General features: G+C 37.6%; 1 protein-coding gene across 27 annotated transcripts in view; it reads right to left on the bottom strand.

The window, feature by feature from the left end:
- OSBPL6 (oxysterol binding protein like 6) overlaps positions 1 to 23,915 on the bottom strand; it is a 206,506-nt gene that overhangs the window by 92,305 nt on the left and 90,286 nt on the right. For 4 of the 27 annotated variants that reach the window (XM_067026375.1, XM_067026357.1, XM_067026364.1 and 1 more), the window contains exon 2: positions 22,929 to 23,121. The exons of 22 other annotated variants lie outside the window; for them this stretch is intronic. The gene's annotated coding sequence lies outside the window, so the exon portion shown is untranslated. Of the gene's footprint in view, positions 1 to 19,659; positions 19,709 to 22,928; positions 23,122 to 23,915 lie in introns of those variants that run through there. One more of the 27 variants, XM_067026360.1, reaches the window with a different exon arrangement.

The raw sequence follows: 23,915 nt of genomic DNA, 5'->3' as shown, positions 1-23,915 counted from the left end.
TATGACTCGCAGCAACCAGCAGGCTCACAAGTATCTATAGACTGACAGGCTTGTCCCGGGACTGGGGTAATGATAGAGTTGCTTCACTTATCCACAGCCAAGAACCATTTCATTTTTCATTTGGATTCATATAAGGAAAGTCTGCATTGTAACTAATAGGGCTAAAAACTTGTCCCCAAGAGAAGCATTGTTCAATTGGCAACACAGGTTGCTAGAAAAAATATTTTTTTAAAGGTAAGCATGATAGTGTAAGATGAAAAGCTTACACAACAAACAATCAGTGTCTCAAAACACTGACAACTAAAGTGAACTTGTCCTCTTCTAAGAAGGTGGAAGGCTAAGTTCCAGGCCCAATCTTAATCATAATACCTTGAAGGAAGCATAGAACCCTTGGGTAAGTACTTTAGCACAAATTAGAAAAGAAAGCTGCTGGTGATGAAGAGAACTCAATCTTTAGGCCAAAGAAAAGTGAGACCTAAACTTTTCAGTCCAGAGGGAGAGACGGTCAATGAAAAAAATCAAAAAAGGATGAAGACGCATGGAGTATTAGGAGGACACATGGCGAGGGCAGCTCACTAGGTCTGGAGGTCAGAGGTATACCTGTGCAAGTGGGTTTGAGCTGAGATCTGAAGGATACGAAAGAGTTAACCAGGTGTCTGGTTGTCCAGCTGGGTGTGATCAAGGAATTCATGCTGGTCAATATGAACAGAGCACACAGAGACAGTGCCATGATGGTCAAAGAAAGGCACAGGTCAATTCCTGCAGGGCCTTGGAGTCCATGTTCAGCATTTTGATTTTTATCATGAGCATAGGAGACCATAAAGAGGTGAGGTATAACCAGATTTGTGTGTTTAAAAGATCACTTTGGCAGCCATGAGGAGAACCAAACTGGGAAAGTAAAGAAGATGAGGGAGTCCTGATCAGGAAGCAAGAGATAGTGAACTAGAGAGGTGGCAGGAAACTCAGCACCTAGTCCTGTCAGTTGTGAGTGGATATGGAGGAGGAAAAGCGGTGTTGAGGATGGTTCCCGGGTTTCTGGTATTCCTAGTGAGGGCTGGCCAAAGGAAATCCACGATTGACAGCAAGCCATGAGCATGGTTTCAGACATGTTAGCTTTAAGGTACAAAGAAGGCATTCAAGTGGGGACAAACACATGGAAAGGTAGGTCTGGAGCTCCAAGGAATTAAGGATGGAGACAAATGTTTAATAGACTATGTTAACAGTACAAATGTATCAAATAACTTATGTACAGATCATGTAAACTCTGCAAGTGCAAGCAATTTAATTTTATACAGGCCTATAGTTATATTTTTTAAATCTGCAACATTATGTTAATGGAGTATGTGACCCTGAATATAATCGGGATTTTAATGGTTAATAGGTTATAGAGAATATTCAAAAGACCAATCCCAATAATTAAAAGGCAAGTGACTATAAATTGGAAAAACTTGGGACTTTCTAGTGAATAGCACTTGTGCTCCTTTCATAAGATTTTGACATCACCTGTCACCACAGGAAAAATAAAGGCTACTTACTCCCAAATTCGAATACTTACTCTTGAAACAAAACTAGTGTTTGGGCTAATAGAAATGTAAAGAGCTGTGGAGCTCTTTCTTTGGCTTGAGATCAGGTTTTGTTTAGTACTGGCAAGAGACAGTAATAAGCTGACACTTGCTAGGTGGTCAGGTAATCCTTCTGTTTTATGAAGGCAGTCTAATACGTGTTAAGTAAAGTTTCTCAAGCCAGACTCTGGTGCCAGCAAACAGAAAAGCAAGAACACTGCTCAAATTCTTGATGTGAAGTACTTTGCTTTCTGGTCCAAGATGCTTTACAAGTAGATGCTGATACTTGAGCTAAAAGTATGGAAGTTCTGTGAGGTACTCAAGTGCCCCAAGGGATGAGGCTGAGACAACCAAACTCATCAAACTCTCATCCATTTGGAAGTAAAGGGCTTCCCTGGTGGCGCAGTGGTTGAGCGTCCGCCTGCTGATGCAGGGGACACGGGTTCGTGCCCCAGTCCGGGAGGATCCCACATGCCGCGGAGCGGCTGGGCCCGTGAGCCATGGCCGCTGAGCCTGCGCGTCCGGAGCCTGTGCTCGGCAACGGGAGAGGCCACAACAGTGAGAGGCCCGCATACCACAAAAAACAAAACAAACATTTGGAAGTAAATTTCATCCAAGCTTTGGAAGTAAATTTCATCCAAGCTACATCAAGGGCCAACATTTCTTCTGATGTACTTTTTCTTTTCCCTAACAGCATCCAACTGCACTTTCCTCATTAACATCAATGCTAACACCTTGGTTTTAATTTAAAATGATATTTTCAGGGTAATCTGTCTTTGAGGAAAGGGCAGCATTTTGGTTGAATTATACTTACGAATATCTGGAATAATATCAGGAATGTGGAAAAGGTGAGTGAGAGAATTTAATTCATTCCAAGAATTGTTTTTGAGGTTACTGATTTTGTTTCTATTATTTTTTAAAATCTCTTAACAAAAAGAGCTTCAGGTACCTAAAATAAGGTTGAATGAAATGACCTTTAAAGATCATTCCAATCTGATTATAAATCAAGTGTCTGATCACTGCTCTATTTCAAAATGCATTACAAAAGTAAGTCTAAACTCTGTTAGTAGGTTGCAACTATTTATTCATTATTCCTAGAATGTAAGAATTGCTGTGACATTTTTAAAAAGACTTATTTCATCTCTGTCAAAGCACATTTTCAGAAATCACTGAAACAAAATTCTAAACATATTTTAGACCACAGATTTTAATGTCAACACCAACATAATTCCTTTACTCAATGAGAAAAGTATTGTGGCTGAAAACAGCAATATGAGAGCCTAACATCTAATTTCCCTGTTTCGTTCCTCCTTCACATCAGTGGGATCACTACAATTGTTTCTAAGTACTGTAACATTTGCATTTACACTGAGTGACATAAAATTCAGATTTATGACCTAGGGACCTAACTAAAGCAAAAAGTGGCAGGGAAGTCTTCTACAACTTGTTGTTTACAGGTATCATACATAGTGTGTGTTCATAAAAACATTTGAAACTGGGGACTACTTAGCCTGGGCTAAGTTGTGATATGGTAACACACAACTCCAGAATCTCAAGGGCTTACAAGAAAGGTTTATTTCTTACCCATTTATATGTCCTTTGGAGGTCGGCTGCTGCCCTGCTCTATATCCTCTTCATTGCAGGCCAAAGGAGAAACCCCCATGTGAAGGAGGAAAAGAGCCATGGCAGGACCACTCAACAGTTCTTAGAGCTTTTGCCTGTAGGCGGCACATGCCACTTACACTCACGTTTTATTGGCCAAAGCAAGTCACATGGGCAAATTGAAGTCCATGAGGCATGAAAGTATAATCCTCCCAGAGGAAGAGGTAGTGATTACTTGGGCACAATAATATGATGTACTACAATTACCACAGGAAAAGATTAAAAGTACAGATGAAAATATTTAAATTGACTCTAGTTTCATCACCTAGAAATAATCCTGGTTAACATTTTGGTTATACTTTAACCAAAGTAGAAGAATAATGTCCATACTCTCTGCAATATGCTTTCTTCAATCAACAATACATTGGTAACAGCGTTCCTTGTGAACAAAAAAACTTGAGCATCACCATTCTTAATCACTATATATAAGGCCACCACACAGATGTAACACAATACATTTGACCATTCTTCTAGTGGGACATTTAGATTGTATTCAATTTATTCTGAAACAATGAGATTTATCACAGAAGAGTTCATGATGATTATTCACTTTTGATTATTATAAAATGACCTGCTTCGTTTATTTCACTGTTTTGCTTTATTTGATATCATCTGCTTTCTTTCTGTTGTAATTAATGAAATTTGTCCATGCTTTTACATTTAAACTTTCTATTTCTATTCTTTTGTATTATGTGTTCCTCTAGTAATGATCATGTTGGGTTGTTTTAAAAAAATCTAATTTTAGGGCTTCCCTGGTGGCGCAGTAGTTGAGAGTCTGCCTGCCAATGCAGGGGGCACAGGTTCGTGCCCTGGTCCAGGAAGATCCCACATGCCACAGAGCGGCTGGGCCCGTGAACCACGGCCGCTGAGCCTGCACGTTTGGAGCCTGTGCTCCGCAACGGGAGAGGCCACAACAGTGAGAGGCCCGCGTACTGCAAAAAAAAAAAAAAAAAATCTAATTTTAGTAAAGTTTTCCCCATTTCCATTTACTGTTTCACTAACAGTTGGCCTTACCCCTGCCATACCATTTTACACTTTCTATTTTTTGGTTCTTCTTTGTTTCCTTTAATGAGTGATGGCTTTTCCTATATAATCTGCCTTTCCTTATAATACTGATTTTTACATGATTTTAATTGACTTTTATATTTCCCATTAATTTTGAAGATACAGTCCCCCTTTAAAGTTCTATTAATGTTCTCCTTTAAGTCTCTCTAAATCATGCTGGAACCTGGAGTCTGTAAGTGACAAAGTCAAGAGGAAAATGGTATCTTTCGAGTCTTCACTTGTAATATAAGCCTCCCTTCCCCCAGCCCCCCCAAAAAATCAAAAATTTCTCCTCTCAGCCTTCATCTCAACTTGGTGATTTAATCTGGAGTTTTGCAGAATCATGCTTAGGATTGTAGAGCAATAGCGAGGAGCTGATATGACTTTTTCTGTTTGGGGCCAACTGAGACCTCTAAGTATGAGGACAGACTAAGAAAAGCAAAGCCTTTTTTGCCTTTTCAAGCAGTCCTTCTCCTCAAGTGCAGCTGAAGTTTGTCATAATCAGGACCTGGCTAGACTTTCCTCAATTTGAGATATCATAGAATTGGGGTCTAGTCCTCCACGGTTTTGACATTAGATTCTGTTTTACGTTAGTGTTCGGGTTAGTGATAGTTTTCCTTTTCCAGTATTTGCATCACTTATTTACAGAGAATTAGGAGGAGCCACATTAGGTAATCCTAGACACCAGTCACCTGGAGCAGGACATTCCTATCAACTGACCTTATCAATGCAAATGTCTTTGTACTGCTAGGTGGAATAAACTGGTTTTCTATCAAGATCATCACCAGAACAACAAATGCCTACTGTCATTATATATTATAGTCATTACAATGTCATTATATAGTAAAGTTTTTTTTCCTTAAATAGAAAGGGTAGGAAATCTTTTTTATTTCTAAAGTCATTAAGCCACAGATGAGAAAAAGAAAATTAAGGACTTATTTCAAGAAGGTAAGCTGGAGACTGCCAGGAAAGATGGCAGTGTAAGATCTGATAAGGATATTCCTAGAAAATGACTAAAAAGCAGTGACTAAAAGGATTAAAAAAAAAAAAAAGACCATTAGTACTTACTCTAAGGAACAGTGGCCACCACATGCCATAAAGTCTAAGGAATCACTTCATTCAGGATCAAACCAGGACGTATGAAACCAACATATGACTCCCCTTCTCAAGACAGTGAAGTGGTGTTATAGGAAGAAAGGCTGGGAAGCTCCACCAGTTTCCTCAAAACTGGAAAGACAGGTGGCAAGAGGCACAGGGAAAAGGGTGACCACAGATTATTAGCTTTCAGAGGCCATGGAGGCACAGCTCTCCTGGCATGGCAAGTCCACAGGTACCTTGATTGCCCTTTGCTGGTTTCCTCAATCTTGCTTTTACACAAGCATCATGGACATGTCCCAATGCACCCTCAAAATATAGCCTCCAATCCCCAAGCTGGCCTCTGGTGGAGTCGTTTGCAAAACTAAGGAGGAAAATGTATACAGAGACAAGTTCTCTGATAGTGACCAACCAAGACTCTAATCCTTCCCCACAACTCCTAAGGCTCTTTACACTAAGTAAATGACTAAGACAAACCTATGTACTATATCACCCAGCCCTTCAAGGTGAATTTTAAGATGATTTGAATGCTAACCAAGTAAACATGAAGGGAGCCAAGGATACTTGGCACAAAAAGAGCAGCTTTTACACAAAGTATAAAAAAAAAAGTATGTGTATAAAACACTATGAAAAATTATTCCCTGGATAGAGAAAACTATGTGCAAGAGATAGATAGAGGGTTTATTTGGAATGTTAATTCTAGCAAAAAAGAGAGGTAGCTTTAGAGCACAACTGCTTTACACTTTCACATCTTTTTAGAAAAATGGAGTCTCTGAATAAGAGATAAGACAGGCTCAGATGCAATGGGAACTGGCAAAGGTAGGAAATTAAGGAAACATATAATGACACCATAATTTAAATGAAGTAATTAAAATATTAATGAAGGGGCTTCCCTGGTGGCGAAGTGGTTGAGAAGCCCCCTGCCGGTGCACGGGACCCGGGTTTGTGCCCCAGTCTGGGAAGATCCCACATGTCGCGGACTGGCTGGGCCCGTGAGCCATGGCCACTGAGCCTGTGTGTCTGGAGCCTGTGCTCCGCAAGAGGAGAGAACACAGCAGTTAGAGGCCCACGTACCACAAAAAAAAAAAAAAAAAAAAAAAAAATTAATGAAGGACAGAAAGATTCTGCAGAAAAAAAATCCAGTCAATAAATAAATGAGAGGAAATTCCCTGGCGATCCAGTGGTTAGGGACTTGGTGCTTTCACTGTGGGGGCCTGGGTTCGATCCCTGCTCAGGGAATTAAGATCCCATGTGCCTCGCAGTGTGGCTAAAACAACAAGGACAACAACAAAAAACTAATTTAAAAAAATAGATTAGAAAGATAAAGCTAAGGAAATCAGCTTGCAAACAGAAAGAAGGGCAGGGAAAGGTTAACAGATAATACAGCCTGGATCTACAGATACTAATGACCCTGAAAACAATAAGCAAAAAGAAAAGAAATAACATTAAAAAATATTCCTGAACATAAGGAAGACTTCAACTTGGAAAATGAAATCTTTATCAATAAAAATAAATATCTTTTTTTTGTTTTGTTTTGTTTTTGTGCTACGTGGGCCTCTCACTGTTGTGGCCTCTCCCGTGGCAGAGCACAGGCTCTGGACGCGCAGGCTCAGCGGCCATGGCTCACGGGCCCAGCCACTCCTCGGCATGTGGGATCTTCCCCAACCAGGGCACGAACCTGTGTCCCCTGCATCGGCAGGCGGATTCTCAACCGCTGCGCCACCTGGGAAGCCCCAAAATAAATATCTTTATCTGGCAAATTTTAAAAAGGCTTCATCAGGTAAAATTAGTAAAAAGCAAATCAAAATAAGATAGATCCTACCGAAATTGCTGAATTTAGATCACATTCTCTGAAGCAATTCAATAAATTAAATATTAATGAAAAAGAAGAAGCGAGTAGGGGTTAATTCTAGAAAATTTTTGAAAAATACACTTTTCTAAATATGTCTTGGGTTGAAGAAAAAAAATTTATATCGTAGAATAACTGAAAATAGACAAAAGTAGAAACCAAAAGCACTCGATCCTGTCCCTCTCCCTCTCTCCCCTCTCTTTCTCTCTGAGTGGTAGAGTGGATTCTCCAATTAACTCAAGGGTGAAAAACTAAAGATAAAGACAATTGAAGAACATTCAAAATATTGTAATGAAAATATTACATATTTAGAAATGTAGAACATAGCCAAAGCTATAATAAAAGGAAAATTCATGGTCTTAATCATTTCCATTACTAAATATGAAAGAATAAAAACAAATGCATTAACATTTATAAACTTATAAAATTAGTAAAGATAAATATAGGGAAAGTAACTATAATTACTCTTGGATTTACCAACTTAACTATTTTACTTTATTTATTTACTTATATTTTCATTTTTAAATATGTAAGAAAACAGGAATCATAAATACAGAAATAAAGGTAAAAGCAATTGAAGTATCCATCAACAAATGGATAAACAAAATATGGTATATTCATACAGGCATAACTCAGAGATATTGCAGGTTCAGTTCTAGACCACCACAATAAAGCAAACATTGCGATATAGCAAGTCATATGAATTTTTGGTTTCCCAGTGCACATAAAAGTTATGTTTACATTATACTGTACTCTATTAAGTGTGCAATAGCACTATGTCTAAAAAAATGCATACCTTAATTTAAAAATACAAAACAAAAATCAATTAGAATAGTAACATTAAAGATCATTGATCACAGACCACCATAACAAATCTAATAATAATGAAGAAGTTTGAAATATTGTGGGAATTACCAAAATGTGACACAGAGACATGAAGTGAGCAAATGCTGTTGGAAAAACGGCACCAATAGTCTTGTTCGATGCAGGACTGCCACAAACTTTCTATTTGTAAAAAATGCAGTATCTGTGAAGCACAATAAAAAGCCAAGTGCAATAAAATGAGGTGTGCCTGTAGAATGAAATACTATTCAGCCTTCAAAAGGATGGAACTTCTGACACATGCTACAACATGGATGAAACCTGAAGACATTATGCTAAGTGATATAAACCAGACACAAAAGGACAAACATTGTATGATTCTACTTGAAGTACTTAGGGTAGTCAAGTTTATAGAGAGACAGAGAGTAGAAGACCCTGGTTACCAGGGTCTATGAGAAGGGGGAAATGGAGTTAGTATTTAATAGGTACAGAGTTTCAGTTTGGAAGATGAAAAAGTTCTCGAGATAGAAAAAGGTTGTCTAAATCCCTTTGGGCTGCTATAACTAAATACTGAGTGGCTTATAAACAAAAGCATTTATTTCTCACAGTTCCGAAGTCTGGGAAGTCCAGGATCGTGGCACTGGAAGATTTGCTGTCTGGTAAGGACCCACTTCCTAGTTCATGGATGGCTGTCTTCTCACTGTGCCCTCAGATGGCAGAAGGAGGAAAGGGATCTCTGTGGGGTCTCTTTTATAATGGCACTAATTCCCTTCATGACTTAATCGCCTCTCAAAGGCCCCACCTCTTAATACCATCACCTTAGGGGTTAGGATTTCAACATGAATTTTAGGGAGGACACAAACATCCAGATTATAGCAGTGGTGAGGGCTACAGAACAATGCGAATGCATTTAATGCCACTGAAATGCACACTTAAAAATGGTTAAATTGGTAAATTTTATGTATATTTTATAATAAAAAATGTTCTTGTGTCATCAATTATAATGACTTTTATAATATGCAGGCATTAATTATATTATTCTGTGCTCAGGTTTCATCTTCTTTATAAATTTTTTCCTAACCTATTAGAGAAAACTGCCACTTCAACCTGTATTACATCTATACTTATGCATACATATTGAACATACACTGCACTGAGTTTATCTGTAGTGATCTTGTATGATCTTTGAGGGGGGGGACTATGTCACATTCAGCATTACAGTCCAATGTCATGGGCCACAAAAAACACTAAGATTGTTTACTGGGCTTATCATTTTATAGTTAAGACTTAAGGACTCCATTCTATACATTAAGTACAGTTGACTGTGCACACAGTCTGCCTGTAGATAACCATCCTCATGTCAGTTATTTGATTTTATTATATTTGCACAAAGATAATCCAAAATAACCCAAGTGATGTGCAGATTGGAGTTCCCTATCTGTTTAGTAGTCAACTAGAGAGAAAGACTATACAAAGTTCAACATTCCCAAGAGAAAACCTCCTGGCTGTCCTAAAAAAGGACCCATCAGGTTGCTAATGGTGCTCTAGAGGCCAGGAGCATTATTAGGTTCTACTCTCCCTGGTGCTGAGTTGTACATTAGGAATAGGAATAGAGGTAGCAGTGTAATTCTTTCAAAACACTGCTGACAGACTTAATTGATATTTATAAGACATTCCATCCAAAAACAACAGAATACACTTTCTTCTCAAGTGCTCATAGAACATTCTCCAGGATACATTATATCTTGGGTCACAAGTCAAGCCTTGGTAAATTTAAGAAAATTGAAATCATATCTAGTATCTTTTCTGACCACAACGCTATGAGACTAGATACAAATTACACGAAAAACACTGTAAAAAATACAAACACATGGAAGCTAAACAATACGCCACTGAATAATCAAGAGATCACTGAAGAAATCCAAAAGGAAATCAAAAAATACCTAGAGGGCTTCCCTGGTGGCGCAGTGGTTGAGAGTCTGCCTGCCGATGCAGGGGACACAGGTTCGTGCCCCGGTCCGGAAAGATCCCACATGCCACGGAGCAGCTGGGCCCGTGAGCCGTGGCCGCTGAGCCTGCGCGTCCGGAGCCTGTGCTCCACAACGGGAGAGGCCACAACAGTGAGAGGCCCGCATACCGCAAAATAAATGAAAAACAAAAAACAAAAAACAAAACCTAGAAACAAATTACATTGAAAACATGATGGCTCAAAACCTATGGGATGCAGCAAAAGCAGTTCTAAGAAGGAAGTTTGTAGCAATACAATCCTACCCCAAGAAACAAGAAATATCTCAAATAAACAACCTAACCTTACACCTAAAGCAATGAAAGAAAGAAGAACAAAAATACCCCCAGAGTTAGCAGAAGGAAAGAAATCATAAAGATCAGATCAGAAATAAATGAAAAAGAAATGAAGGAAACAATAGCAAAGATCAACTCATCAGGAAAAAGAGGGAGAGGACTCAAATCAGTAAAATTAGAAATGAAAAAGGAGAAGTTACAACAGACACTGCAGAAATGCAAAGCATCCTAAGAGAGTACTACAAGCAACTCTATGCCAATAAAATGGACAACCTGGAAGAAATGGACAAATTCTTAGAAAGGTATAACCTTCCAAGACTGAACAGGAAGAAATATAAAATATGAACAGACCAATCACAAGTAACCAAATTGAAACTGTGATTAAAAATCTTCCAACAAACAAAAGTCCAAGACAAGATGGCTTCACAGGTGAATTCTGTCAAACATTTAGAGAAGAGCTAATACCCATCCTTCTCAAACTCTTCCAAAAAATTGCAGAGGAAGGAACGCTCCCAAACTCATTCTATGAGGCCACGATCACCCTGATACCAAAACCAGACAAAGATACTACAAAAAAAGAAAATTACAGACCAATATCATTGATGAATATAAATGCAAAAATCCTCAACAAAATACTAGCAAACAGAATCCAACAGCACATTAAAAGGATCATACACCATGATCAAGTGGGATTTATCCCAGGGATGCAAGGATTCTTCAATGTATGCAAATCAATCAATGTGATACACCATATTAACAAATTGAAGAATAAAAACCATATGATCATCTCAATAGATGCAGAAAAAGCTTCTGACAAAATTCAACACCCATTTATGATAAAAACTCTTCAGAAAGTGGGCAAAGAGGGAACCTACCTCAACGTAATAAAGGCCATATACGACAAACCCACAGCAAACATCATTCTCAATGGTGAAAAACTGAAAGCATTTCTCCTAAGATCAGGAACAAGACAAGGATGTCCACTTTCACCACTATTATTCAACAGAGTTTTGGAAGTCCTGGCCATGGCAATCAGAGAAGAAAAAGAAATAAAAGGAATACAAATTGGAAAAGAAGAAGTAAAGCTGTCACTGTTTGCAGATGACATGATACTATACATAGAGAATCCTAAAGGTGCCACCAGAAAACTACTAGAGCTAATCAATGAATTTGGTAAAGTAGCAGGATACAAAATTAATGCACAGAAATCTCTTGCATTCCTATATACTAATGATGAAAAATCTGAAAGAGAACTTAAGGAAACACTTAATTTCCATTTACCATTGCAACAAAAAGAATAAAATACCTAGGAATAAACCTACCTAGGGAGACAAAAGACCTGTATGCAGAAAACTATAAGACACTGATGAAAGAAATTAAAGATGATACAAACAGATGGAGAGATATACCATGTTCTTGGATTGGAAGAATCAATATTGTGGAAATGACTATACTACCCAAGCAATCTACAGATTCAATGCAATCCCTATTAAATTACCAATAGCATTTTTTACAGAACTAGAACAAAAAATCTTAAAATTTGTATGGAGACACAAAAGACCCCGAATAGCCAAAGCAGCCTTGAGGGAAAAAAACAGAGCTGGAGGAATCAGAATCCCTGACTTCAGACTATATTACCAAGCTACAGTACTGAAGATAATATGGTACTGGGACAAAAACAGAAATATAGATCAATGGAACAGGAGAGAAAGCCCAGCGATAAACCCACACACCTATGGTCAACTAACCTATGACAAAGTTGGCAAGGATATACAATAGAGAAAAGACAGCCTCTTCAATAAGTGGTGCTGTGAAAACTGGACAGCTATATGTTAAAGAATGAAATTAGAACACTCCCTTAACACCACACACAAAAATAAACTCAAAATGGATTAGAGACCTAAATGTAAGACCGGACATGATAAAACTCTTAGAGGAAAACATAGGAAGAACACTCTTTGACATAAATCACAGCAAGATCTTTTTTGATCCACCTCCTAGAGTAATTGAAATAAAAACAAAAATAAACAAATGGGACCTAATGAAACTTAAAAGCTTTCACAAAGCAAAGGAAACTACAAACAAGACAAAAAGACAACCCTCAGAATGGGAGAAAATATTTGCAAATGAATCATCAGACAAAGGTTTAATCTCCAAAATATATAAACAGTTCATGCAGCTCAATATTAAAGAAACAAACAACCCAATCCAAAAATGGGCAGAAGACCTAAATAGACATTTCTCCAAAGAAGACATACAGATGGGTAAGAAGCACATGAAAAGCTGCTCAACATCACTAATTATGAGAGAATGCAAATCAAAACTACAATGAGGTATCACCTCACACCAGTTATAATGGCCATCATCAAAAAATCTACAATTAATGTTGGAGAGGGTGTGGAGAAAAGGGAACCCTCTTGCACCATTGGTGGAATGTAAATTGATACAGTCACTATGGAGAACAGTATGGAGGTTCCTTAAAAACCTAAATATAGAATTACCATATGACCCAGCAATCCCATTACTGGGCATACACCCAGAAAAACCATAATTCAAAAAGACACATGCACCCCAATATTCATTGCAGCACTAATTACAATAGCCAGGTCGTGGAAGCAACCTAAATGCCCATTGACTGACGAATGAATGGATAAAGAAGATGTGGTACATATATACAATACAATAATACTCAGCCATAAAAGGAACAAAACTGGGTCATTTGTAGAGATGTGGATGGATCTAGACTCTGTCATACAGAGTGAAGTAAGTCAGAAAGAGAAAAACAAATATTGTATATTAACACATATATGTGGAACCTATAAAAATGGTACAGATGAACTGGTTTCCAGGGCAGAAACAGACACAGATGTAGAGAACAAACGTTCGACACTAAGGGGGGAAAGCGGTGGGTGTGTGTGTGTGATGAATTGGGAAATTGGGACTGACATGTATACACTGATGTGTATAAAATTGATGACTAATAAGAACCTGCTGTATAAAAAAATAAAATTCTAAAATTAAAAAAAAATTGAGATACTGATATAAAGTGAAGGAATAGGAGTTCTGATGGTTTGAGGTCCAGATAATGTCAAACTCATGCTACATTATAATTAACAAAGAAATGGATGACAAATGACTCTCGAGCATTCCTTTTTTACCAGATCATGCGATCTCCTACCTCAGGGTCTTTTCTTCCTTTGCACAGAGAAGATACTTTTGTGCCCAACCTACCTCATGGGATTTTATGAGAATCAAGAAAGAATTACTTTAAAATACACATACACATCTTGGAGTAAAGCTGGCAGATTGAATACAGGATCTATTGCACTCCAAAATGCCACTGAAAACAACAGTGACTTTTTTTTTCCTTTAAGTAAAACCCCACAAGAGTGTTGAGGAGAGGGGACAGTAGCAACAGAATTTGGGGACTGGAAAAATGATATCTGCGTCATTAGTGAATCTAGTCAAAAAGACGATGAGTGGAAGTTTAAGAAATATAAAGGAAGGTCTAAAATGTCACTTGATATTGAATTGTGATGAAAAAAAGCTACTGTCCCCCAAATTCCAAGCTTGGGAAATGCCAGCACTGTCTACTACAGAGGTTTTGAAAGGTGGTATCAGGAACAACGTGTCACCTGGGAACTTATTCCAAATGCAAAGTCATTTTTTTTTTAATTGAAGTACAGCTGATTTACAATATTGTGTTAGCTTCAGGTGTACAGCATAGTGATTCAGTAGTTTTGCAGATTGTATTCCATTATAGGTTATTACAATATAATGGATATAATTCTCTATTCTATGCAGTAAATCCTTGTTGCTTATCTGTTTTATATACAGTAGTTTGTATCTGTTAATCGCATACCTCTAATTTGTTCCTCTCCCTCTCCCCTCTCCCCTTTGGTAATGCAAGTTTATTTTCCATATCTGTGAGTCTGCTTCAGTTTTGTATATACATTCATTTGTATTATTTTTTAGATTTCACATAGAAGTGATATCATACAGTATTTGTCTTTCCGTATGACATTTCACTAAGCCTAATATACTCTAGGTCTATCCATGTTGCTGCAAATGGCAACATTTCGGGTTTTTTATGGCTGAGTACTATTCCAGTGTGTGTGTGTGTGTGTGTGTGTGTGTTTTATATATATATGTATATATATATATGTATTATATATATATATAAAATACATATATATATATATATATATATATAAAAAAATACACACACCACATCTTCTTAATCCAGTTGTCTGTTGATGGGCATCTGGGTTGCTTCCATGTCTTGGCTATTATAAATAGTGCTGCTATGAACATTGGGGTGAATGCTTTGAATTAGTCTGGTTTTTCTTTCCAGATATATACCCAGGAGTGGAATTTCCAAATGCAAATTTTTTAGCTCATCCATACCAGCAAATCAAACACTCTGAGGCCCAACATTCTGTGTTTTAACAAGCCTGTAAACTATGTAGCAGGTGTAGATGATTGCCAAAGGGGCCCTGCTCTTCACAGGGAATAATTACAATATATAGTATTAGACACAGATTCACTCCCAAGTAATAGACCTAAAACCTCAAAAATAAAAGGATTTTTAAGACTTTTCCTGGGAAATTAAAAATATATTGAGAAGAATTTTAAGTGGTAACTAAAGCATTTATCTTTTAACGCTTATAGAAATGAACTTTATATTACAAAATTATTTCTAAAAACTTTAGAAAGCTCATGGAAAACTTTTACTACAAAAACAGTACCTCCATTTATTAATTAAAAAAAATAAAGCAGAAAGCTCTACCATGAACCAACAGGACTTTGTTGTCTACTAATCCTTGGGATTGCAAAATTTCTTGGATCCTAGATTCAAAAACAGGAGATAACCCAGTCACTGTTTTTGACTAGACCAGAAGTCAGCCAACTTTTTATGTAAGGGGCCTGGCAGAAACCTTTCTAGGCTTTGTGAGCCATACCATCTCACTGCAGCTACTCAACACTACCATTCTATAATAGTTTCCCCTTATCCATGGTTTTGATTTCCAAGGTTTCAGTTACCCACATCAACCGTGGTCTGAAAAATATTAAATGGAAAATTCCAGAAATAAACAATTCATACATCTTAAACTGCATGCCATTCTGAGTAGCGTGACGAAATTTTCTGCCATCCTGCTGTGTCCTGCCCAGGTTGTGAATCATGTCTTTCTCCAGCATACCTCACCTGTTAGTCACATAATAGTAGTCTGGGTTATCAGATCATCTGCTGCAGTATCACAGTGCTTGTGTTCAAGTAACCCTTACTTTACTTAATAATGGTCCCAAAACACAAGAGTAGTGATGCTGGCAATTCAGATCTGTGAAAGAGAAGCCGTAAAGTCTTCCCTTTAAGTGAAAAGGTGAAAGTTCTCAACTCAACAAGGAAAGAAAAAATCATATCCTGAGGTTGGTAAATCTACAGTAAGAATGAATTTTATCTGTGCAATTGTAAAGAAGGGAAAAGAAATTTTGCTATCCTCAAACTGCAAGTTAGGGCTACAGTGCATAATAAGTGCTTAGTTAAGATGGAAAAGGCATTAAATTTGTCTAAATAAGATATTTTGAGAGAGAGAGAGACCACATTCACAGAACTTTAGAACTTTTATTACAGTATATTGTTATAACTGTTCTATTTTATTATTAGTTATTGTTAATCTCTTACTGTGCCTAATTTATAAGTTAAACTTTATCATAGGTATGTATGTATAGGAAAAACAGCATTTAGTGGGTTCGGTCCTATCCGCGGTTTCAGGCATCCACTGAGAGTCTTGGAACATATCCCCCATGGATAAAGGGGAACTACTGTAGTGGAAAAGGATCCATAGACAATACACACGTGAATAAGCATAGCTATGTTCCAATAAAACTTTATTTGCAAAGCAAGATTGCAAGCTTGCAGGCTATTATTTGCTGACTCTTAAACTGGATAATGAAAGATTAGGAAGCATTCTTGGAACCAGATACTGGAGAGTACTTTCAAAGATTATAGATTACCAAAGAGCTTCCCACGGCAGGTCTGTTAATCTGTGCTACAGTTGGCGAAGCATTTACAAAGGAGATTCTGAATTTATTGGCTCCTTGCCAACTTCAAGTTTCTCTATTTCTTCTAATGTGTGAAAGAAGGTACTTTATGCTTAGAAATACATGAATTGAAAAATACTAATAAAACACAGGGTAGAGAAGATTGTTTTGATCAGAGGAAACTTTTATTTATGATGCTAGTTTTATTAAAAGCCATATGTGAAAAAGATTTGCTAATTTCCACCTGAAGGATAACAGCCTAAGTAGTCCAAGAATATTTTAAGAAAATGAATAAAATTTTTTTAACAAAAGGAAAAATGTAAACTAACTCTATTTGTAAGGTTTGTTAAGTTTATAAAATTTAAGAAGGTGAAAAGATGCACGAAAAGGGGCAACATTTGTTTAGTCCAAAAATGAGTGATGAGACAAAAGTCTATATAAGAGCATCCAAGTAACGTATTCTCAACACCCACCATTCTCCCTGCAGACCCTTCCTACGTAGTCTGGATTCAATATCTTTGCCACACTGTATTTGATTTAGTATAAATTTTGGTATTTCTTTGACAGTTTTTCCTTTTAAATGTTTTATTCTAGAATAATTTTAGATTTTTAGAGAAGTTACAAATCTACTACAGAGAGTTCCCATATACCCCTCACCCAGAACTTCCTTCAGTTTCCAGAAGCCGACAAAACAAGAGATTTTAAAGTTCAACAATTTATAATGCCAGTTGAAAAAAAAATTAGATAATTGAAAATAAATTCAAATGCCAAACGTGTATTTATTGTTTAAATAAGCTGTACAGTACTTTCAAATTTAGTTTTCTAAACACAAAAATTCAGTCAGCAAATCACCCTTCAGTTCTCAGCTTCTGTCGCCTCAAAATAGGCACATGCTCTGTCACTTTTCTGCACAATATTCTTTTTCATTTCCTTCACAGCACATATTTCACTCAATAGTTACATTATTTGTTTATCGGCTTATTGTCTATCCCCAGAGGCATCATCTGCTTCCTGCTCTTCTTGTTATAATCTCTGCACCCAGAATAGTGCCTGGTACACATTGAGTAGAGACATTCAGTAGACATTGCTGGATGAATCAATAAGCAAACACCTTAGATATGGCAGGGGTGATATAAGGCACATGATAAAAGACATCTATTTAAACTGCCATTGTTTCTGAAATTTCAAACATTTAACACCAGCCATACACAGTTGAAGTTTTGGGGAACCTATGTGTTAGTCCACCATCTTTGTAATTACTTCTTATTGAGACAAAGTCTAGAATTGTTACTCCTAATAAACCCTTGCACTCTGAATGACAAACCTTTCAAAGTAGATCTGTATTGTTCATTCACTGCACTCAGTACTTCCTGGCATTATTCATTTGATGTGAAAAGTCAACAAAGAAACATTTTTTTAAAAATAAATTTATTTATTTATTTTTGGCTGCATTGGGTCTTCATTGCTACGCACGGGCTTTCTCTAGTTGTGGCAACAGGGCACTACCCTTTGTTGTGGTGTGTGGGCTTCTCTTTGCGGTGCCTTCTCTTGTTGTGAAGCATGGGCTCTAGGTTCACGGGCTTCAGTAGTTGTGGCACGTAGGCTCAGTAGTTGTGACTTGCAGGCTCTAGAGCGCAGGCTCAGTAGTTGTGGCGCACAGGCTTAGTTGCTCTGTGGCATGTGGGATCTTCCCGGACCAGGGCTCGAACCCGTGTCCCCTGCATTGGCAGGCGGATTCTTAACCACTGCGTTACCGGGAAGTCCAAAGAAACATTTAAATCACCCTTAAAGTTAGCCTAATTAAAGTCTAATTAATCATCTTTCTGTACCTAAAAATATATTTGGAAAAGACTCAAAAATACTGGATTCCAACCTTACGGAGGTTTGGAAATGAGACATTTTGAGAAGACAGGTGAAAAGCTTAAAAGACTAAAGTGGGAGTGATTCAGCTCTCCTTCTTCCCTCCCACTGCCTGGTTGTAGGAAAAAGGAAGGAAGGAAGGATGGAAGGAAGGAAGGGAGGGAGGGAGGGAGGGACGGAGGGACGGAGGGACAGAGGGACAGAGGGAGGGGAAACTACCTATTCCTATATTCTCTATGAACATTTACATTTTTCCCATGGTCAGATATTACAAAATATATCCAAAAATCAAAGCACTTGATCCCCTGACTCACCAAGGGAAAAGAAAGTCATTCCAAGGTAAGCATCCGTAAAATATCCATTTATCAGATAAAAAGAAGCAAGAAGGACAAAACCGTTGGGGCGCTTTCAGGCTCTGTGTTTCATTTAGGGCATTTATCTTTCTTCTGTTTCTGGACCTGCACTGTGATGAAGGGTGGACACTAATAAATGCATTCAATGCTGCACAAATTGATCCACCATCCAAACAGTACAATAATCACACTGTCACTTCTGGAACTCTCCTGCTTATGATGTAATGAATTGCAAATAACTCAAATTATTTGGTGAACTAAAGATTTAATAGAAATATATCAACACTAATACTAAAAATGGAGGTGAGGGAAATTGATTTTTGACCACATACATAAATTTTGAAAGACCAAAAATAATGATAGTAATAAAAGGTAAATAAAACTCTACATTTTTTCTCTGTATAAAAATAGAACAATTAGTAGTAATAATGCTGAGATTATTCATTTGAAGAGAAATGAGATACAAATATAAAATCAAATAATATTAAAACTCCATAAAGTTAACTTTGAAAATTCAATGTGAACTCCTAATTTTTTATTTTAAATATATAATTATTTCCGACTCTGTTCCCTGAAAAAGTCTGGAAACACTGATAAGAGATAAGAATGAGCACCCTTAATGCCCAGACTGTAGTTTCTAAATTCCATTTTCTACTAAAAGGAACCAGAGCTCCTTGTAATAACTGATTCTTAGACTGGACTGTGAAATGAACAAGAGGAGCTTAAAGTATCCTGTTGAACCAAAAAAGCAGTGTCAAAAACACTAATGGAACATGGATGCTTCTGGGATGTTCTGTATCTTGATATGGGTGCTGATTATATGGGAATGTTCAGTTTGTGAAAATTCATTGTGATTCACTTATGATAGGTTCTCTTTTCTGTATGTATATACAGGAACCAATCTCAAGGGGCTCCCAAGGAACAAAGAAGGCTTTATATGAGCAACCAGAAAAAAAAGTCACTGCAACTAATCAAATCATAAAGATCTTTAAAATCCATGAATTTACAATGATCCTCAAGAAATAAAGGAACTCTCCCACTAAAAGAACAAAGAAATATATTTGATCACCTTTTGAAGAAAGAGGTCAAGTAAAATGGTCCCAGCACTGCCAATTCTCATTGGATATTCTCTCCGTTTCTACTACTGAGGGAGAAGTCTCACGATCTTCATAAGAGGTAAAAGGGAGCAAACGTCAGCTTTCATGCCATGCCAGTGTTGAATACTCTTTCTCTTCTTTCAGTTTTTACTGATGTCGTATTTGCTGACTGGCTAGCTGATTTACTGGGTTTACCTTTTTCACCACATTTCAACCTGTTTTATATGTCAATAATGGCCCTCATTCGTTTCATTTTTTTCAGTCCTAGTTTTCCTTTCCTCAGGGAGTTAAGGGAAGTGGAATGTGGAGCCGATAACGGGAATGCCAAGGAAAAAAGAGATAAAGGGCTTTCTGGAAGCATTTCTGAGTATACACACTAATGCATACACACTAATTCCTATGACAAAACAGGACTGAAAATAAACACATTTCCTTAAGGAAATGAGGTGCCAATCACCTGCTTTTTCCTATTCAGAAGAGTTTAATTTCTTTCTCATACAGTCAAGTCACAACTCCTCAAATGTGTGTAGACAAATTTCTAGTTACTTCATTTCCAGGAACGTAAACCTGATAGTCAAAGGGACTCATGTACATTTCATCTTTACCTGTGGTCAAGTATCAAGAGATCCTAGGCAATACTGACCTAAGAGATCCCATGAGACAGAGCAAAAGTAATGCAGCCAGAGGACAGTAAACTACCAGAAGTCAACATCCAATCCTGTTGGGCTTCTTTCTTGTTTGCTTCAACATTAAAAATGAATATCCTGAGGCCTAAAATCTGCTTGAGTAACAGGCACTATCCGTTTGAAAAATGGGTTGTTGGGATAAGAACCACTGTTTTGGGATCAAGTCAGCTTCTCCGCATCTGTAAACTATGATCAAATCATTAATGGCTGAGTTTAGTCGATGTAGACAGAGAAGTGCTATGCCCATAGGGCCCTATGATTTAAAATGCTTTCATGGTTAAGGCTCTTTATTATTATATAAAAGTTTGGTTCAATATCAAATTCAAAGGAACATTACTGCAAGTAGTTCAGTCCCCAACAATATATAGTGATCAAAGATGGGGAAAGAGAAGTTTTGTGGTTAACTACAACCCACTGTGCTTGAAGGTATATCTGATTCTGATGGTGAGATTTCTCAGTGTCAAAAGTTCTGCGCGTGTAGCACACAGCTCACTGAATCACTCTGGTGTCCAGAATGAGTAAGGAGATAAAAGATGGACTCTAAATGCCTATAGGTGTCATTCAAAAAGAAACCAACCCAATGAATCACTTTACCTCCCTGGACCAAAACAGTCAGATCAGGCAATGGAACACTTAGGTTGTGACATATAAAACTCTGAGATGACAACCTCAAGGTCTGGAAAAAATGACTCAGACCGTATCACGCTGCAAATCAGATTTCCAAACTAAGAACCATGGGCCACCTGGTTTTGGAAAAGTTTTCCTTCTTCATAGGCAAGCCTGGCAGGTGTTAGTTTAACCTCAGAAAGCCACCATTCTCACAGTGCACACATTTTATATAAAATAATAAAATGCCAAAAGATAATAAAGACTAAGAGAGTGTTATGTGTAAACTACAGGGGAGTGACTTCATGTAAGGAGAGACAAAATTGATGCTTAAAGCATGAATCTTAGCCTCAAAAGCCTACAGGTGCCAGGCAGGTAACATAAATCTGTATAGCTGGTTGGGTTAAAGACTTAGGGAATGGTAATGACCAGCAAACTTCAGGCCTTGAAATAGTAACAAGACCAGATTTTTAATCTTCCAAGAGAAGCCAGGTATCTGTTTTGCTGGGTTTTTTTTTTTCTTTTATTTATGTGAAGTTTCCTTTTTGCAATGTTGGCAATTAACTCAATTTTAAAAAAGAAAACTTTTATATATTAAAAAAATTACAGTCTAAAATCTGGCCTGTAGGCCACCAGTCTGCAAGCTGTACTTTAAAATTTAACTTTAAGGGATTTCCCTGGTGGTCCAGTGGTAAAGAGATTTGCCTTCCAATGCAGGGGACGCAGGTTCGATCCCTGGTTGGGGAACTAAGATCCCACATGCCGCGGGGCAACTAAGCCCGCGCACCACAACTACTAAACTAGCGCACCTCAACTAGAGAGCCCGCGTGCCGCAAACTACACAGCCCACACACCCTGGAGCCCGCGCGCCCAACTAGAGAAGAGAAAACCCACACACCACAACTAGAGAGAAGCCCAGGAGCTGCAACGAAAGATCTCACATGCCGCAACGAGGATCCCGCGTGCCACAGTTAAGACCCGATGCAGCCAAAAAAATAAACTAAATAAATAAATAAAATTTAACTTTAAATAATGCAGTAATAAGCAGAAATCTTCTGACATAACAGTGATTATACTAAATTAGTGAGCCATGGTTTCTGTTCTACCAAGAGGGAGCAGTCCATGCAAGGAAAAGGTCGAAGTGGTATCAGAACCACCTGTATTTTCCAAATTACAGATGTCTGAGCTATCACCACCACCACCACCACTGCTTCCCTTGTGCCCCAGAGAAAATAAGGGTTTGAGTAGAGGACACACGTTGCAAAAGATCCCCAAGAGCTCTGATGGCACATCCTCCCATGCTGGGGGTCACTGACCTCAGAAGGTAGAAAGCTTTGTATAACTGGGAGGGATGTGTCCAAATGGTGAAGACCAAACTCACTGGGCCTAAGATGTCAAACAGCATATCTGAAGTGGCTCTGAAAATAATAACTGCAAATATTACAGATGACAAGGACCCCATGGTGAGCACTGCTGTTATATTTATTTCAACCTCATGTGCAAACATAACACAATCAATTGTCTACCTGTTTACTATGAAAGACTATAAAAACTGTATGCATTTTAAGAATGTGTGTGTCATGCATGTATAATGAAAGCGAGGATAACCTTTCAGCCATTTTCAGGCGCAGGTTTATAATTCCAGAAGGAAAGGGGAGCATTTTATTTTCACATGATGCCAAACTGTAGACAGAAAAAGGTTCAATATTTTGGTTTTTTTTTTTTTTTTTTTTTTACTTCCTATCCTTAAAAAAATTATTGCAGAACTTTTTATTAAGATGGCTAAACATAACTAGAATTACCATGTCTTATTTTTCCATCTGATATATACGTAAAAAATAGAAACATGTTCCTGTGATTCAGTAATACCTCACTAATCTTTTGCTATCATTAAGCATTGCCTAATCTAACCCCGCTTTTGATTTTAAACTTGCATTCTCCTAACTCACCTTGTAAGTGGGAGTCAAAGCCTTCCAGGTCAGCTTTAAGGTAAAAGCTGTTGGAAGCAGTTTATCCTCAAGTGCCTGTAGCTTTTTTCCTGGGAACTTGGTCTGTCTACTGAGCCTGCTGGGGTTATCTGGTAAGTTATAAGAGTGGCTCCTTGATTTCCTTCTCTTGATCTTTTGCAGGAAGGCGCAGAGGCTGAAAAAGAGAGATTACAGTTGTATAGATACATCTCCATAGACCTTTCATGAGCATCTGTGGCCAACAGAAAATTCCTTCCACTTTATCTTCTGAGGAGAAAGTTCGTAACGGATGATCCCCCTGCTTTCTACCTCCTTTGCTCAATCTACGTAATCTCAAAGACAACCACTGAGCTCCTCAGCAATCAGTAGCATGTATAATTTACATCTTACCCAGAGTTGCAAGAAAACTCTCAATTTATAAAGCAAATATTTTCTTAAAGGAGACAAAGTATATTTTTCAGAAACATGTTGAAACCTCTAATTAAATGTAAACCTCAAAAAGTTTTTAGAACAGTCACTATGAAGTGGTTCCATCACACATGCATATAAATGTACAATACCAATACCCAGATAAAGACCCATTAATAGTCTCTAATTTGTCTTAACAGAGCAGAATTACTGCCAAACTCCTAGAATGATCCTCTAGCACAAAGAGCTGACTATACTGTCAAAGCATAGTGTTCAACTTGACATAATTTCTCAGAAGGCAAAGAAACAATATTTTACAGGAAGACAAAACACGTTCACTTTAAGTTAAAAAAAAAAAAGAGAGAAAGGAAAAAAAAAAAAAATCTGACCCTGCAACGTGGCAGCAGTTTTTTCCTTCAAGCCATAGACCTTTCTTTAGCAGCCTTGTTTACAAGGTAGCTTTAAAACTTACTCCCCAGGTTTGATTATTTATCAAGCCTACTGCTTCATTCTGTTTTAGTTTTTTCTCTTTCTACTTAAAGAGAAGAAAAAGCACATACA

Source organism: Kogia breviceps, chromosome 2 (assembly GCF_026419965.1).
Source record: "Kogia breviceps isolate mKogBre1 chromosome 2, mKogBre1 haplotype 1, whole genome shotgun sequence".
Lineage (NCBI taxonomy): Eukaryota > Metazoa > Chordata > Mammalia > Artiodactyla > Physeteridae > Kogia > Kogia breviceps.
This window is presented reverse-complemented; position numbering and strand designations above follow the sequence as displayed.